The sequence below is a fragment of the Leopardus geoffroyi genome, chromosome B3 (genome assembly GCF_018350155.1).
Source record: "Leopardus geoffroyi isolate Oge1 chromosome B3, O.geoffroyi_Oge1_pat1.0, whole genome shotgun sequence".
Taxonomy (NCBI): Eukaryota; Metazoa; Chordata; class Mammalia; order Carnivora; family Felidae; genus Leopardus; species Leopardus geoffroyi.
The window spans coordinates 85,869,662-85,889,182 of NC_059337.1; the positions used below are offsets into that span (position 1 = coordinate 85,869,662).

A 19,521-nucleotide genomic window follows, 5' to 3' on the forward strand; every position below is an offset into this window, starting at 1 on the left:
AGGAAAGAAGGAAGGAAGGAAGAGACAGAAAAGGAAGGAAAACAAAGATTTGCCTTGGTTTAAGTGAAAACGGGAACTAGAGCCCTCCCTTCTCAAGCTTTGCCTTGATCTTCACATTGGGCCATCACCTTCTCTGCCCCCTCCTGCCCTGCCTGCTCCATAATGCCCTCTAATGTACCACCTAGACCAATTTGAAAAGCCATCAGTTTGAATGAGTATCTCCTTTTAACAAATAAGGAAACTAAGACTTGATGACTGAGTTACATTCTTTAGTGTTCCAAATCCTTTCTTCCAAAGGTAAACCCTTTTTATTTTTGTTTCTTTTTTAAAAGTTTATTTTGAGAGAGAGAAAGGGAGGGAGAGCACAAGCAGGGGAGGGGAGAGAGAGAATACCAAGCAGGCTCTGTGCTGTCAGTGGGAAGCCCAATGTGGGGCTCACAAACCATGAGATCATGACCTGAGCCAAAATCAAGAGTTGGATGCCTGACTGAGTCACCCAGGTGTCCCTATTTTTGTTTCTAATTAGTAGATGATTCTGTACAGTATTCTCCAGAATAATTTTATATGAATCCAAATCATCATTGCTCATCATATTCTTCTTTTACTTAAACCACCATAATTTAATTCTACCCATGTGATTTTTTCCAATAAAACAATTTTGAAAATATCAAAATTCTATAAGCATTGCCTTCTTGTGGCAAAAATATAAAATTTATTTTAAAAATTTAAAAAGTTGACCTTCATAATCACAAGCCTACATTTGCTCATGTTTATTATGAAGACACAGAGGTGAATTAAAAGAAGATATCCTTTAACATTATCAAATGAAACAGAGTGTACCCAAGTGGAGAGGAAGTCAATGTGGTTACTCAATATAAAGCAAAAGCTATGTCTCCCAAAGAGCAGACATGCAGTTATTGATCTAGAATTGGCACAATGACAAACTGCTCTGCAAATTTTCCTCTTCCCAATTAAGGTGTCTCTCTTGAACTGATTGAAAGCCATTCGATAAGTATACTTTTTTCAAGATGGTGTGCTCAGTTGGGGGTCTTTTTATTAAACTGAAATTTCATCATTAGCTTTGACTAGCACCAGCTGCTTTATAAATTCTGTGTTGATGTAGGCCTCCACCAGTATTCCAAATATTGCAGGTGAATCTCTGACTCCAAAATCATCAATCATGCAGTATGAATAATTAACATCTGATAAATGCAGAATAGAAAGAGCTGTCATTAGAAGACACAGTAGTGGGGTCATAATCCTATCTCAGATTCTCAGAGCACTGATCCAAATAGGACTTTAGTTGTTGTTGTTTTTCTTTTAAGTATTTCTCAATCTCCCCACTTCCTAATGTTTCCCTATACCTGAACATAAATGGGAAAGTTAGGACCCAAGATGAAACGTTTTTGTCCTGCAGTAAGATCCAGCACATTCTAATGGATGTTTACTTGACTGTTTCAACTCCAAATCAATTCCCACAAATCTGGGGCTTCTATCAGCCATAATTATTCTCCCTTCTAAATAGTTTACAGTCTATCACTATTTTAGTGATACAGCCTATCACTACTTTAACAGAAAATAGAAACTTTTCTATTCATGAATCAAATATTATTTCTGTGAGATACATGGTAAAAATGTAGCACAAAAGAAAAGTTCCTTGTAATGTTGCATTTATAAAAACATTTATTTTGTGTACTAGGTGTGCCTAGTAGGGCTTTTTGTAAATACAGTTGGCATGTTCAGGAGATAAGTTTTAAGCCATGATAAACTTGAATTTGTGAAATAATGAAATACATTAAAAATGAAACATAGCATGATATTTCAGTGGTTGAGAGCAGGACATTCTGCAGTTCAGTTCCTGAGGCTCAGTTTCTTCATCTGTAAAATGGGAATAATATTAGAGTCAGGCTCATGAGGCTACTTCAGGTACTGAGAGAAGACCTATATGGTAGTTAGCACAGCACAGTGTATTCATTTTCTATAGCTGCACAACAAATTAACACATACTTAGTAGCTAAAAACAATAGCCATTTATCATTTCACAGTTTCTACAGGTGAAGGCATGGCTTAGATGGTCCCTCTACTTACAGTCTCACAAGACTGCAAGCAAGGTATCATCTGGACTGTGTTCCCATCTGGAGGCTCAACTGGGGAAGAAATACCTTCCAAGTTCACTCACATTCTTGGCAGAATTCACTTCCTGGCAGCTCTAAGATCAAGGATCCCAGCTTCTTCCTGGCTGTTGTCTGGAAACTGTCCACAGTTTCTCACCATGGGGTTTTCCCCAACATGGCTGCTTATCTCATCAAGCCAGCAAGGACACTCTCTAGATTGAGTCTTCCAACTAGACAGAGTCTTTATTATGTAATCAATCACAGAGGGGACATTTCGTCACCTTTACTATATTCTGTCGGTTAGAAGCAAGTCATATGTCCTGCCCACACACATGAGTAAACACCAGAAAGCAGGGCTCACTGAGGGCTACATATGAATCTGTATGCCACAAATAACAAAGTGAATAAATAAATACATGTGTAAATGAATGAAGAAACGAGTGAATGTGTATACCAACCTGGGTATAAATGGAGTAAGCCATAGCCTCTCAGACATCAGCAAACATAAGAAATAGTTCTAAATCCAGGATAAACAGGTGAACAATGGACTCTGTAGGTAACTGCTCTGTTAAAGTCATAGGAAAAATAAAATAAAAACAGAGAGGAAGGCAAACCATAAAGAACTCTTAAATACAAAGAACAAACTGAGAGTTGATGGGGGTAGGAGATGGGTTAAATGGGTGACAGGCATTAAGGAGGGCACTTTTCGGGATGAGCACTGGGTGTCATATATAAGAGCTGAATCACTGGGTTCTACTCCTGAAGCCAAGACTACACTGTATGTTAACTAACTTGAGAATTAAAAAAAAAAAAAAAAAAAAAAAAAAATTCAATTTAAAATTTTTAATTAAATTAAATTTAAAAAAATAAAGTCATAACACAAGTGTTCAACCTTTGTGAAAATAATATATTGAAGAGTTATGGGATGTGGACTCCCAGGCCCAGAGAATGTCAGTGTAAGATCTCAAGGATGGTGGGGAATGGAATCCTCAGGGAAAATTAGGGGTTTTAGTCCCTTAATTAACTTTAAGGTGATAACCTTCTTATAATTGAAGCAAGAAAAGAAATGAGAAGTGAAATAAAATGGTCAAATGTAGTTACAAAAAATTTTAAATTTCTAAACAACAAAGTAACAATAAAAACAAAAGAATATTCACCACAAATGGGAAACTGTTATCATCTTCAACCATATGAAAATTTATGCAAACATATTTATGAACATTACCAATTCAAACATATTTATGGGTAAGTGGGCAGAGGACGTAATTCTGTGATTCAGGCACAGGGTATATTATTAGTAAATTACATTTGAAAAAAGTTTAAATTTCATATGGATGGGACAGAAACATTACAAACAAAATTTTTTTTAAGTACTTATCTATAATTTTTGTTTTACTAGCTGATCACTCTGACATGAGAGAGTAAACAGTAAAATAAATTGCATTTGTATTATTAATTTTTTAATGCTTTTTATTATTTTTGAGAGAGAGAGGGAGAGAGAGAGAAAGAGAGCAAGCAGGGAAGGGGTAGAGAGAGAGGGCGACACAGAATCAGAAGCAGCTTCCAGGCTCTGAGCTGTCAGCACAGAGCCCGACACGGGGCTCAAACTCACAGACAGCGAGATCATGACCTGAGCCAAAGTTGGCCGCCCAACCGACTGAGCCACCCAGGCACCCCACATTTGTATTATTCACCACAGTTGTCCCAACTTGTAACTGACCCTCGGTGGATGGGTATTTGATAATAATTAACTCTCAGTCAGCAGTAAGAGAGTTCATATGGATGACTGCAGTAGCCAGATCATCAAAAACTTTCAGATTTAGGGTCATATTAGTATGAAACCAATTTAGGGGATGGGAAGCTATTTAAATTTCTTTTTAATTTACTTCCACTACCCTCATAGCTGAAACACATTAGAACAGATCCAGATCAGACTCAAGAAGAACAAAAATATTAGTCAAAAGGACTAGATACTCCACAGGATGAGAATCTGCCTAAGAATGAAGTCAGTGCCTTTATTTTAATGAATATTCTTAAGACAAGACCTTGACCTCTAATGGCCTCCTCCTTTGTTGCTGGCTTACAGATGTAGCAAGGCAAACACCATTCCTGGACTTGGCACAGAAGCAGTGAGGCAGGTAGGTTTTCTGCTTTTTCCTCTCCTGTAGGCCTGTTCTGGGTCCACAGGGGGCATTAGTTTTGATACCAGTGATAATGTGCTAATACATTTGTCCACACGTGTCATCGAATCTTTTCAGGAGTAGGTTATAGCATATCCCTTGTCATGGCCAGGAATGGAAGAGCCAACAATTAAATGAATGACAGTGAGCACTCACTAAATATATGCTGTTGTGAGTAATGTATCTTCAGTGGGAATGAGGCAGATAAGGATCATTTGTTCCTGGAGTCTAGATGTGCTTTCTTGTGGTGTCAGGGAGGCAGGTACTGGGGACAGCTGCAGTGTAGGGTGGTAGTAGGCAGCCCAGCCAGATGAACAGGGCACCTGAAGATGGTGGTGACAGATGGGCAGCAGATAGTGTCTGGGAGGTCTGACAGCCACAGTCAGGGCCTGTGTTTGCAAACACAACTCCAGGCTGGCTGGCTCTGGGAGATCTGGTAAGCTCTTCAAACCAGTGCCACCCACCACCCCCACTCATCAAGGGCAGGGTATTCAATGGGGGGTGGTCGAGGACCTGAGGCAGTGCTGGGGGCCAGGAAGGTAATAAGGGTCAAGAGGGAAAGCGGGGAGGAAGTCACAGAACCAAGCAGGCTGCTCTCGGAAAGGTACTGGTACAGTACGTCTGGTGAATCTTAAGCATGCATGCCTGCACCAGTCTTTCTTGGACTGTAAACTTTTAAAATGCAGTGATCAAATCTATGTAGTTCTCCACAAATAGTGTGTAACACTATAAGCAATTAGGTGGTTAATATTTTTAAGATGAAGATGATGCCCAGTTTAAAGAAATTAAAACTGGAAATAATATATAATATATATTTTCTGGGTGTGGTTTATGCCAGAAAGATGACCTGGGGCTTCAGTTCTAGGCACGTACCTCAAGAAGAGTCCTTAGCCATACATTGAAAGATTGGTAAAATAATGTACATTTATATAATATTTTATTGAGGTGATATTCACATAACATGCAATTAACCATCTTGAAGTGTACAATTCAGTGGCATTTAGTGCATTCACAATGTTGTGCAACCATCAAGTCTCTCTAGTTTCAAAACTTTCTCATCACCCCAGAAAAACACTCCTTAAGTAATCATTCCTCATTCTCCCCTCCCCGGTTCCCTGGCAACCTCTAAACTGTTTATGTTGAAATAGAACAATTAAAGCATGTAGATAACATTTTTTTAATGATTCTCCACTTTATTGACTTGTTTGATTAATCTATTAACTATTGATCTAACTCAAGCCGGATAAGTGTGCTATCCTTACAGCTCTATTATTTTTGTGTATTTAGTTGCCTGCCTCCCACCCCCAGGCACTGAGTGCTTTGCAGCAAGGTGGTGTTCAAGGTGCCTGTCTGTCTGTGGGTCTACAGCACCTGGTACAATGTCTAGCATACAATGTGCTTCATATTTGTGGGATTACTTCACATTACCAAGAAGTCAATTAATTTGTCTAAGGACTTACAGCTAGTAAATTATGAGTCACAAGTTAAGCGTAAGTCTCTCTCACCACGCACTAGGTCGCAAATGGGGCCTGTTTGGGAGGCAAATTTAGACAGCATTCATACTAGACTTCATACTGAGGAGGGTTAACATGTACCCAGTGCTGTTCTAAGCCTTTTTCAGGTACTACACTGTAATCCTCCTAACAACCATACAAGGTAAATAGTACTATTAGCCCAGAAATTCTGGAGTGGGAAGTGGCGATGCCTGAATCCAATCCAAGTTCTATAGGCTTTGAGGAAGACTTTGAGTCTATGAGTAGCTTAGTCAAATGCCAGGAAAGACCATCATTTTATTATTTTAGTAACAACCTATGGGACTGGTTTTAGGGAAGAGGAAATAGGTATGATAGCTGAAATGGAGCCCGCTCTAGAGTTTGCCCTCTTACACACACGCGTGCACGCGCGCGCTCACGCACGCACACAACCTTGGATTGTGTCTTATGCTTGGTTATAGTTACTGTGGAAGATGCCATTTTTATGCTTTTATGCTGTTAGGTACCACTGCATTTTGCAGGTACAACCATGTCTACTCTAAACTTAATGCTGCTGTCTCCCTGCTAGGTCCCACTGCTTTTCAGGGCTTCCCCATGCCTGTGCCTCTCTGGGAACCACTGCCCTCTGCATTATCACCAGGGCATCCACCCCTCTTCTGGGCACCACCACTGCACTTATGCTGGGTGCCACCTGAAACCCCTAGAGCACCAGATGGGCCAATGCTGCTCAGAGGTCTGTGGCACAATGGAGAATACCTTTCCATTTTCTCTCTGCATCAGATGTTACCAAAGTAATATTGGCTAGCTCTTCGAAGTCTCAAGAGGTTTGGGTAAAAATGGGTCTTCTAGTTTCTATTCACAGTCCTCTCTCTCTTCCAGGACCCAGAAATGAGTCCATGGAAATCTGGGCCTGGGGCCAATGTGACTGACCCTGAGGTACTTGAGTCACTACTCTGCTCCAACACTATGGCTTGTAACTGAGCTGTGCTCTTTCCACTTGACTCTCCACCCCTCTTTGTCTCAGGCAAGGTTAGATGATTCTGAATTCTAGAGGTGGGGACATTTTTAGCCTAGAGCTGGGACTCCATCTCACTTAGATTCAAGACCAAGTGTGGAAGTAAGTGACAGAAAAACACTTTGAGACTCTGTAGGAAATGGAGCTCAGGATTTGGTGAACCCTTGATGTCAAAGACTCTTAGCACTCATTTATATTCTGAATCTCTGCAGGAAAGTGTTGTCTTTTGTTCAGAAATTTAGGGAGTTCTATAAAGGGAGATAAAGAAAGTAGGAGAAGTGTAATTTTTAAATCTAGTGGCTTAATTTCTATCCTGTCCTGTCATTACAGAATAACATTAGTGGGCTTATGCTTACTCTACCACTTGAAGCCTTGGTTGAAATGTACTTGTTCAGAAATCCCTCAGAGCAGAACACCAGAAAGGGCTTCTCTGCTGGGTTCAGACAAAGTAGGATAAATTCTGATCCCTCATGGTTTAATTGCACATGTGGGGACATAGGGCAACCCAAATGAGTATTCCAAATTTCTGTAGGGAAGAGTTAGGGGTGATTGTTACATTATTCACCTTTCTGCTTATCTACATTCTCTAATTTTCGGTAACACACATGTATTGGTTGTGCAGTTAAAAGTGATGTAAAATTAGGGGTGTCTGGGTGGCTCAGTCCACTGAGCAGCCAACTTTTGATTTCAACACAGGTCATGATCTCACAGTTTGTGGATTCGAGCCCCACATCCAGCTCTGTACTGACAGCACAGAGCCTGCTTGGGATTCTCTCTGTCCCGCCTCCACTTGCACACAGGTGCAGATAAATTTAATAAACTTAATAAATAAATAAATAAACAAATAAATTTAAAAAAAAATAAATAAAAGTGAGATAAAGTTAAACAAGGATGAATACTCTTCAGTCAGAGTTGACATCCAGTGCCCTCATGGCTCAGTCCTCCTGTAGCCTTCAGCATTCTCTTTGAGTGAGGAGTGGAAGTGCTAAAGGGAAGGAGAGGACCTCTGGTCAAATCTCTTCTTTTGCTCCCTCTGCTTTACCACTGGGCAAATGGTTATACTTGGTACCTCATGAAAGCCTTCTCTGTGTATTGAACACTCCCAGCTGTTATGTTAGATAATAATAATTATTATTATAAATATTTCTGAGGTCTTACAAAATAAACAGGCTGGTTGTTGAATGAGTGTTGACCCAAAATAAAAGTAAAAGGCTTTAAACAAGTGTTTCTCAGTGTGCCTTTCTGTTATCCATTTTTTGATGTGATCTTAAATAAATAAAATATTTCTACCCTAAACATCTCATTTTTTGACTCAAAATCTTTTAGTAAGCTTTCTTCCAAAAGTATATGGAATTGGACTGACTTTGGTGTTATTGGGTGTTTTTCCTTTTTCCAACCTGTATAAGAACAATACTCTTATGTATATAATTATTGTGAACTGAGTAGGAAGTAAGCATTTCAGAATCTTAATTAAAGTATCTCTTTAATAACTGACTTTCTCTAATGCCTCTTTACATCTTTTGGCCACCATTTTTATCATCATCGTCATCATCATCACCACTGCAAACATCTAGACTGGGCTTAAAGTTTCCAAATCATTCCTGTCCACAGTATCTCTCTTAATAGTTGCCCTATGATCCCCATGTTATTGGGGGGTAAACTGAGGTTTCTGGAAACTGAAGGACTTTCCTGGGATCTTTCAGCTAGTTAGGGTCCAGAGCCAGGCTTCAATCCCAAATCTGCCAGCTCTACGTTTTTTATTTATTCTACCACGCTGCTATTCCATTTCCTTCGTTGCTGGATTTTAGTAGTGGTGGCGTTTGACTTGAGTCCAAAAATTGCAAATGAAATCTTTGAGTAGCTATCTTTATCACAACTCCAAGAGAATAAGCCAGGGGTACAAACTTAGTCTGAAAGGAGCCCTTCTATCTTATTCCACATCTGTCCACCCTTTTAAATCTAGCATCAAATCCTAAAGACATACCTTTGAAAAATCAAAATTGGTGGGGTGGGGGCTGGAGGTGGGGAATAAAGTCAGTTTTATAATTTTCTCTAAAACTCTATTATAATTGTTCCAAAGTAGCTAATGTCTCTCTCCAGTTACTAGTGTTTAAAATATTTGAAAATATGCACTATGAATAAAATGGTCCATTTAGAGAAAGCAAGCCTAAACAATAGAGGGTGAGGCAGTATCCAAAAGGAGAAACAAACTATTAGGCTAGATTGAAATTCTGGATTTGAGGGTTTCAAACCTGCGAGGTATCTTGCCTCAGAGGGTAAGCACATAGGAGTTAGGGCATATGTCTGCCTTATGTATGTTGTATGCAATATTTGACACATATTTAGGCTGTAAGTTATTATTTACTTACCTGAAATTAAAATTAGCTGGGCATGCTGTATTTTCTCTGTCAGCCCTACCATAGAGATTAATCCACAGGGCAACCTTGGGCCAGGTGCAGAGAATATTTGCTTGGGAACATTCCTGATAAGCCAGGAGCTGGACCTGGGATGATATGAGCAAGTCTGGATTGAGTCCCAGGTTGTACACATATATCTTTTTCATGTGTTTCATCATCTGCTTGGGCCTTTTGTCTTTGAAAGTCTCTATAAACTGTGCCTAAATACTATGGCATTAATCATAAGACCCCTGAAGTATTTTCATATTGTATGTAATAAATGCCCATATACTTAGTATTTAAAACCAGAACCACTTACTGCAATATTTAGTTAAAATTACAAAGGGAGTGGGGCACCTGGGTGGCTCAGTCAGTTGGGCATCCTACTTTGGCTCAGGTTATGATCTCTCAGTTTGTGGGTTTGAGCACCATGTCGGGCTCTGTGCTGACAGCTCAGAGTCTGGAGCCTGCTTTGGATTCTGTGTCTCCGTCTCTCTCTGCGGCCCCCCTCAAAAATAAATAAATATTTTTTAAAAATTTTAGTTACAAAGGGAATACAAATAAAGCCATCGTTTTGTTAAGGTGTATAAGTCTACTTACCCACGTTTTTACACGTATGTTTGCTGCGTCAAGACTTTCACTGATAAAGTATTTCAAGTAGCTGCTAAAGGAAATGCATTTAAAGAGTTAAAACTCACATACATTTGGGCTAAATACCTATAGTCATTATTGTCTCTCACCTGAATGCCTTTTATTGGTGTGATGTCACAAGTGGCTCTGATTGCTGGCAATAGCTTCCTTAACATGCTCATGTGTTCTAAATCGAAAGCTAAATTTTTCAGACCCTTTCCACAGGAGTGATTTGAAGCCAGCTGAAAGAGCAAATGATATTGGGGGGGGGGAGGGGAGGGAGGAGGCAATGACAGAAACTGGTGAATGGAAGGTGGTGAGTCACTGGCCTTCATGGGCACCCACCTCCATGTTTCCACACACTTATCACTAGCTTCCTAGGTAACCAGAGCTTACCACTTGGGTGTAGTCTTATGGGCAAAAATGGCTAAAAGGAACTGAAAAGGCAGGGACAGTAATAGTAGCGGTAATAGTGGCGAGGAGAATCGGTGCTGAGATATATTGGGGAGTAAAATCCCTCCTCAACGCCCGTGGCCTTTTCTGGCCCAGTGTGGCTTGTGTGATGATTCTATCACTCTTCAACAAACTTCTAACACTGTCTCTTATACTCATGAAATCATCATCAACATTGTTTTTCTTGTTATTTATTCTCTACCTCCTTATTTCATAACTGCATAATCTCAGTTCATGGAAATGACCAGAGAATTCTCAAAACTAATTCTATCCCACTATCTTTCTCCAACTCACCTGAATGTGGTGTTCTGAAAAATTTACAGAGCCACATCCTTGTCAAAGAAAAGTAGCATTTCTGTGGCAAGGCAGCCAATCTCTCTTATTTGTAACTCAGCATGAGGCCATTATTTAAGGCTTAAAGAAGAAAATTTTCACATTGTTCCATTTTATGACTTAAGCAGATCAACCGAAGGTATGGGCAAATCATGTCTTTCCTACAAAACTATCATGAGAAACCAGAGGGGGCCACTCTAAACAGCTTTATCTGCAGGAAATTTAAAGAATGAAATCTACTTCTAAAACTGTTCCTGTGTCAGACAGATATACTGTTTGTAAGATATCCCATCTCTGAAAACTTTGTAGAGAAAGGTATTCTTCTTCCTCATTCTGCTCCAAATCATTTTCATGGAAGAGTGGGTCTAAGAATGTAGTAAGAAAAATCCAGTGGTCTCTAAAAAGGCTTCTTTCTCGTGTTCAGAGCCTCCCTGTCCAGTCCGCTGTAATGTTCTTTATCCCAAGTAAACATAGCTAAGCATTTACAAAGACCTCAGGGAATTCAAAGCTCTGAGAGGGGGAATTTTATTTTATAACTTAAATTTATTTAATATAATTTTAAATAATACATTCCCATGGTTCAAAACTTAAAATGATATAGAAAGGTATACACTGAGAATCTGTTTCGCCTCCTTTTCCCATCCACTCAGTAATCCCTGATGCCCACTCCCACCCTATAGATTAGCACTTGCATTGCTTTCATTTTTTTTTAAGTTTATTTATTTTGAGAGAGAGAGAGCAGGGGAGAGGCAGAGAGAGAAGGAGTGAGAGAAGCCCAAGCAACCTCCATGCTCAGCACTGAGCCTGATGCAGGGCCCGGTTTCACAACCCTGAGCCGATATCAAGGGTGGGACTCTTAACCAACTGAGCCACCCAGGCACTCCGCATTGGTTTCTTAAGGGGTCTTCCACTTAAGGGGTCTTTTTATGCATATACAAGCAAACATTAATACATATTCTTATTTTTCTACATTTCTTATATGGGAGGCAACATACATGTTCTGCAGCTTGCTTTTTTCATATAAAAATATATCCCAGGGGCACCTGGGTGGCTCAGTAGGTTAAGCGTCCAACTTCGGCTTAGATCATGATCTCACGGTTCACAAAATTGAGCCCTGAATTGGGCTCTGCACTCACTGCATGGAGCCTGCTTGGGATTCTCTCTCTCCTGTCTCTGCCCGTCCCCTGCTTATGCTGCTCTCTTTTTTTTCCCCAAAATAAATAAAGAAATAAACTTTAATATATATGTATATATATTAAATGTATATATGTATACACACACACACACACACATATACACATGCATATATATAGCTCCTGAAGACTACTCTATATCAGTACATAGACAGCACTTATTAAACCATATAGTGCCCTTGTTGATAGATGCTCAGGATGTTTTTTTAGCTCTTAGTATCACAAACAATCTGCAGCGAACAACTCTGGCTTGTGTGTCCTTTTGTACGTGTACAAGTATATCTGCAGGATACAGATACTTCATATAATTTTGATTAAATACCTCTGTTTTGGGGCACCTGCGTGCCTTGGTTGAGCATCTGACTTCAGCTCAGGCCATGATTTCATGGTTTGTGAGTTCAAGCCCCGCATCAGGCTCTGTGCTGACAGCTTGGACCCTGGAGCCTGCTTCAGATTCTGTGTCTCCCTCTCTCTCTGCCCTTCCCCCAGTCACACTCTGTCTGTCTCTCTCTCTCTCTCAAAAATGAATAAACATTAAAAAATTTAAAAAAATACCTCTGTTTTAACATTTATCAAAGAGTGGTGTGTGTTTTAGTTTGTGCTATCTCCTCATTATTTTATGAGCTTCTAGAAGGCAGAACCGTGTCTCATTCATCTTTGCATCCACAGCCCCTACCATACTACCTAGCATGCTAATGTTGAATACAAAATAAACTTCCTAGTGTAACTATAACCTTGAGAACATTAAAGTAACCCCTCAATTTAAAAGGCTGACATCTAGGGTATAGATGAAGAGGCACTTCTAAGTTTCTATTTTAAGGATGAAAATGGGACTTATAAAATGCCAGGCCAAATGAAAATATTGAATAAGGAGTAGAAGTTTCAAGGATGAGGATGTCTCTTCAGATCCAGGAACTAGGACAATGTCATGTGTGTTTTCTGGGTTATCCACATGCAGAGAAGCTTAATGGTAAAATAGAGAGGGAGCCTGGAGGACTCCTGCCTGGTGAAGATCAGCCAGGAATGTCAGAGAACAGTCCTTCCTAGCAACCCGGACCAAGACAGGGTGTAAAGGTGAATGCACACCTGGATTGGAATCCGAGCAGAGAAGTGTGTGTGTGTGTGTGTGTGTGAGTGTGTCTGTGTAACATGGTTCTAATTCACCTTCTTCTCCATTTTTATGACAGTCTATGTGAATGGCTCTTAATTCTGCTCTGCAGCCCCCTCACTTGTCTGGAAAGCTGCTAGCGAAGAGACTTGGTGAAAACTCAGACTTTTCCTAAACTGATGGGCAGCCATACTTCCCAGCTCTTTCCCTCCCCGCCCCGGTGCTGTCCCTCCCCAGCCATCACTGCTCTCCCAGCTCCTAAGTCATAGGGGCACTCTCTCTGCACTAGGTCATCGCTAACCATCCCTGCTGCCCCCCAACTGTGTTTAATCAGGTTTGAAGAGATGGAATGGCAGGCAGATACGTAACACACAGAACTCAGCTAAGCCTGTTTCCAAAATCCCTGCCTCTCAAAAACTTTCAGTGAAAAGTAAACTGGTGCAATGTTTTGGTTGTACCAATAAGGTGGCAACAGCATTCAAAACTTGTGAATGTGTGTTTTTATATAGCAATTTCACTTCAGGCAATTAATTCTATGAATACACTTACAAAAACACAAAAATGTGCACATGTTTGCTAAAGTATTATTTGAAAAAACAGAAAGACAAAAAAATAACTTCAGTGTCCATCAATATGGGAATGGTTGTATCCATGATAGCATATTGTTTGGTATCCTGTGCAGCTGCTAGAAAAATGAAATAGACTTCTATGTAGGGAATGGAATGATAGCCAAAAACACTGCTAATCAAATAAAAGCAAATTCAGAAGAGTAGATATATTATATGATTTATTTGTGACTTAAAATAACACATGCTTGCATATGAATGTAAAAGTCTATTAATTGGGGTGCCTGGCTGGTTCAGTTGGTAAAGCATGTGATTCCTGACCTCAGGGTTGTGAGTTCAAGCCCCACATTGGGTGTAGAGATTAATTAATTAAGAAAGGGAAAAAAATGTAAAGCCTCTTAAAATATATGAGAAACTTGGGGTACCTGGGTGGATCAGTCGGTTAAGCTTCTGACTCCTGAATTCAGCTCAGGCCATGGTCTCACAGTTTTTGGGTTCAAGCCCAACATCGGTGGTGCAGAGTCTGCTTGAGATTCTCTTTCTCTCTCTGCCCCTCTCCCTCTCTCTCTCTCAGAATAAATGGATGGACTTTTTTTAAAATATGAGAAATTATTATTAGTGGCTACTGCTAAAGAATGGGATTGTGGGAGGCTAGGAAGCAAGAAACAATTTTTTAAAAATTCTATATGCTGTCTGTATTGATTACAAATATGATTACAAATATTGATTACAAAATATGATTAAACCTATTAATTCTTAGGTTCCCATGGTGTACAGATTACACAAGATTTAGTGATCATTTCTTACTTAGAAAAGCCACTACTTTAAAAATCCTCCAGCCCTTCTTCGACCTGCCCATGGAAGTGGCAGCCGTCTCCTACTCGGGATCATGGCCGCCCTCAGACCTCCTGTGAAGCCCAAGATGGTTAAAAAGAGGACCAAGAAGTTCTTCTGGAAACAGTCAGACCATAGATAAGTCAAAATTAAGTGCAACTGGTGGAAACCCAGAGGCATTGACAATATGGAGTTCTCAGAAGATTCACGGACCAGATCCTGATGCCCACCGTTGGTTATGGGAGCAACAAGAAAGCAAAGCACAAGCTGCCAGTGGCTTCCGGAAGTTCCTAGTCCACAACATCAAGGAGCTTGAAGAGCTGCTGATGTGCAATAATATCTTACTGTGCACAGATTGCTCACAATGGCTCCTCCAAGAACGGCAAAGCCATTGTGGAAAGAGCAGCTGAGCTGGCCATCAGAGTCACCAATCCCAATGCCAGGCTGTGCAGTGAAGAAAATGAATAGACAGACAACTTATGTGCATGTTGTATTTGTGTTAATAAAACCATAAAACCACAAAAGAAAAGAAAAAATAAGAGAAAAGAAAAAGAAAACTCTTCCAAAGAGTTCTTTGTGGTTGTGATTGACTTTAATTGAGGTTCACAGAACCAGCTTTAGCTTTGTGGACATAAATTAAAAATTCAACACATTTAGAAAACTAGGTAAAATTTTCTGGGATTATAAAAATCAATGTGTTTAGCCTTCAGACTGATGAGATTGCCAATAATTTTTTTAAACATTTATTTTTGAGAGAAAAAGAGACAGAGTGTGAGTGGGAGAGGTGCAGAGACAGAGGGAGACACAGAATTCAAAGCAGGCTCCAGGCTCTGAGCTGTCAGCACAGAGCCTGATGCAGGGCTTGAACCCACAAACTGTGACATCATGACCTGAGCCAAAGTAGGACACTCAATCAACTAGTCACCAGGCACCCCGAAATTGCCAACAATTTTAATATCATTCTTGACTGCCCACAAGTTTGTGTCATATTTTACAAGGTCAGGGAGAAGTGAAGAAGATGCCCCCATATTGTGTAAGTGTCCTATTGCTAAAGAAGAGACTGCTTAGGGCCAACTTACACAAAACAGCAGATTCTGATATTAGGTTTTCAAATCCTGATCATTGGAGCCATTCAGTCAGTCTCTGTGCCTGATCCTGAAGAAACAACCTGAGACAAGAAGCAAGAAGATGAGAAAACGTCAAGGAAAAAAAAAATGGTAGATACAATTGTCAATAGATTCAAACAGGCTCTTTGGAGGCAAGTCTTTAACCAAGAATCTTGAACCAGCCAAAATTTCCGGGCCACCTACCTTTTCCATGGCTTCCTGTTGCTAAGATGATGATGTCTTAGGTTACTAATCTAATAAGGTTTTTCAGGGCCAAAAAGTTTTAGCAATTTGCCTTTTTATTCTGCAGTGTAGGAAACAAAGTCATGGAATGCCTTATTTGATTCCTCTTCGCTCTGGAATAGTATTTTGTGTTTGCAAATGTAGAGAAAACTACATTTTCTTGGTAGTAAGATGGTAGGTCTCTACTGGAAGCTAATAGACATAACAAGCAAATGGATAATTCATCTTGCTGTGACTATAACCAGGTCTAGTTTAGGGAAATAATCCAAACATGAAATTCATAAACAATCTTAAGGGATCTTCAGGACCAAAGCATACTTTTGAGGTTAGCCCCCAAACCTTTGAGAACTTCCATTTTACAACTAAATGCTGAGGCGCAATAACCATTAAAAAGATCAGCAGATGAATTAGAAATAACAGAAAGTAAGAGAAAAAGTAGTCATGTAGCAATAATTATGCCTTTGCTTGCCTAATTCACTTATTACCAAGCAATTCATCTTCAATTATAAGGATGTAACTTTCTAAGAAAAGTTTGCTTTCACAAAGTGAATAGGTTCAAAGCGTGTTTGGTAATTTAATTTCAAATATATGTGTTGGTGTAATTAGGGGCTTTCAAGGCACTAGCCTCCGATATTTAGATCCAGGTATCCAGAAATAAAGTATTTTGATAACTAACTTGAAGTCCAAATGCACATTGGCCCCAATTATTGGAATAATATGGGTGACAGTATTTTTTTGAACCCACTCTCCAGATAACTTGGACATAAATATCCAACAGAAGTTCACAGAGTTGGGATACCTCTTCAGATTCATTTTGGTGTAGAATATTTTCTCCTTTGAACCACTAATCAATTTTATTATGTGCAGTTTCTACAAGTCTATTTGCCCCAATGTCTTAGCATTATAGTACCCTCTCATCAGAATATTGGTTAGATTCCCTAGTGTGAATCACTTATCCAGTTGCTCGCCTGATTTATTCACATGTTTTTGAGGTTTGTGAAATGTGGCAGATAAACAGGTTTATGCTGTGTGCAGCTTGGAGGGCGGCCAATGTCTGTCTGCCTATACAGTATATTTACTCTCGTTCCTCAAATCTCTCTCCCATACAAAGAAGCTGTACTTTAAGACTCAAATCAGTGTAGAATGCATCTAGTAATGTCACTGCAGAAAACAGCAGGTGCTCATCCTCTCATTTGCAGTGATTCTTGCAGTGAAGAAAGTGAATCAATGGTTCACCCAATGGACAAAGAAACGTCACAGCGAATATTTGGAAAAGTCAAATGCAGGAAAGGACCATTCTCATCTAAAGGTGTGCTCTGATTTTAGAAAGTAAACCCCCCCCCACAAAAAAATCAGGAATTTTGCTGAAGTGCTCTGATTGTACCTGCAGTAAGCAATGGCATGTTCCCTCTCTCCCTGCTTCTTCTCTTTTATTGCTTTTGTGTTGTACTTCTAAAATAAATATCAATAAATCATTGCAGTTAGATACTCTAATATAGACAGAAATGTACTTGACTCCCTACAGTCATTACAATTGGAGGGGACTCTGATTAGGATGCTTTACTTAATTAAGTGATATCGTCTAAAGAGAGTTCTTCCCTCCATTTTCTGTTTAACAGTCTTATAAAACACCAACAGAGGAAATTCATTCTGTTGTTTGCTTTCCTTATTGTAAATGGTTTATTCTCATTCATAGTTTACAGAAGATGTTGTGTTAATGAAATGGCTAATAAGCCAAAGACTGGTTCAGCTGCATACAGAGCCTTGTTCAAATCAGCTCAAGCTATAGCAGCCTTGAGAACATTTTCTCCCTCAGTCCCAGAAATATATTTTAAAATTTTTTTACAAGATCTGTAACATAAAATTAAGATGACTCAAAAGAAATTTTATTTTTCTGAGAAATCGTGCTTCCTCTGGTTTATGTATGGTTCAGCAGAGACCTTAAAAATCTGTTTCTTTGAAAAAATAGGAAAAATTGGGCAAAGAATAAGCAATCCTTATGCATAAGATGTTATTTGTGAGGCACTTTAATTTTACTGAAAGAAGTCATTAAATTTGGATTGCCAATACAAATATGATTATATATGTTTTCTAAATAAAATGTTATTATGTTGCAACTGAACTCATCCATTTATTGTTTGTTTACCTAATGCTCAAACGCATGTTTTATTCATAGATGTCTGGGAGAAAAAAAATTTTTGCTTGATAATCACACCAAGCATATTTAACAAAAGCAATTCTCCTTTTATTAGTGAACAAGTTTAAGCAGAATGATTTCATTTTTTTTCCATTTAGTTAATTCAGACTTGCAGAATCCCCAGTATACAGCTTTTGTTTCTCCCCTTGCTGCCTTTTATGTCTTTAATATATGCATGCCTATCCACTGATGGGAAAATATCATTTCCTGCAACTCTTCCTTTTTCTTTCTTGAATATTCTCTCAGTTGATTTCTGGTTTTGGTTAGTTTTCACTACTTAGTTCTGTCGAATCATATAGAAGACAGACAGAGTGAAGCCAAGTAAATAGTTTACTATCCTGTTGAAGATTTTAAACTCTGTTTCATTACAGGAAATTTGAATCCTAAATATATTTATTCATTCCATTAAAAATAAATAATATGTTTGTATTTTAAAAGGAATCAAAAATTGATAGAAAGTAGTAAAGAAAGTGAAGATTTATTAATATTTATGAAATTGTTTTCATTACCAAATAAAACATTTTAGCAAAATGCTTGCAACTTTAGCAAAATTACGTTGTATTAAATGTAACAACTTTGTTTATTAAAAAGAAATATAAATGTAAACACTCCTTAAATGAATTCAGCCCGTTTACAATAGATTTTTTTTTCTTACTTAAACACAATATGCAGCTAAAAGCATTTAATGATCAGGAAAATTTAAATATATTTAAGTCTCAAAATATAAAAATGAATATTAATGAATCACATGCAAGAGACTTTTAATTAATTGCTAAACTATTAAAAAGAACACTTTATAACATTGCTAAGAACCTGAATTATTTTGATTCCTGATCTACATAGCGTGGTCATTTTTCAAGCAAAAGAATAATCATAATAATAACAACCTACATTGCTAAATGAGTTAATTAACATTGTATGACTATAAGGTTTTTGTTTTTGTTTTTAACTGCATAATACTAGTCCTACATAAAACCACTAGCTGGAAACATTCTGAAGTTACATAAGTTTTCTTAACTCCCAAGTTAAATCGGCTCTACCATAGAAAAAGAGTAAAACAATGTACCCCCTGGACATGCTACCCAAAGTGAATTCCAGAAGTTGCTCAGAATTGTTTTTTTTTTAAGATACTTTTTATTAAAGACTAGCCTTATATTAGTTCTAAAGTTCACTAAACATTAGTTATGTTCTTGTTTTGTAATATAGACAATTTTTACAACCAAAAGCTTAGTTAGCCCGCTTTCTATTAAGCAAACTTCTTCATCGATTTTCTTTAAGCCCTTCATTTAAAAAGGTGCCTTTGTCCTGAAACTAAGCATATGACATTTCTGTCTCTTAAGAAATTTTTTAAAGAACTGAATAACAGCAAGTAAATTCTGTTAGGGATTTTATTCTCTTTTCCTATATTTGTTCATTTCTTTAAAAATAAGGTAATTTTTAAAGAATTAAAAATGTGGATTTTTTTGTAAGGCTTTCAGATGAATGAGAATTGTGTCTAATGAAGTACCACTGAAGTAAGAGTAGCTGCTAAATCATTATCTGGCAGAAGAATGTGAGTATTATTTTGTCGAAATCAATTATTTTTATCAAATGACTTTTCTGTCTAAATTGTTTGCTTTAAGAAATAATGATGTTAGAGATAAGCAGGTATTTTAATATG

The 19,521-nt window shown here is 38.4% G+C and overlaps 1 long non-coding RNA gene across 5 annotated transcripts in view; it reads right to left on the reverse strand.

Moving 5' to 3' along the window:
- Positions 1-755: 755 nt before the first annotated feature.
- LOC123583573 overlaps positions 756-19,521 on the reverse strand; it is a 38,161-nt gene continuing 19,395 nt past the window's right edge. For 3 of the 5 annotated variants that reach the window (XR_006704955.1, XR_006704954.1, XR_006704956.1), the window contains exons 2-5: positions 15,395-15,483; positions 14,661-14,759; positions 9,799-9,862; positions 756-2,679 (exon numbers count right to left, since the gene is read on the reverse strand). This is a non-coding gene — a long non-coding RNA (uncharacterized LOC123583573). The remainder of the gene's footprint in view (positions 2,680-9,798; positions 9,863-14,660; positions 14,760-15,394; positions 15,484-19,521) is intronic. The other 2 variants (XR_006704958.1, XR_006704957.1) reach the window with 2 other exon arrangements.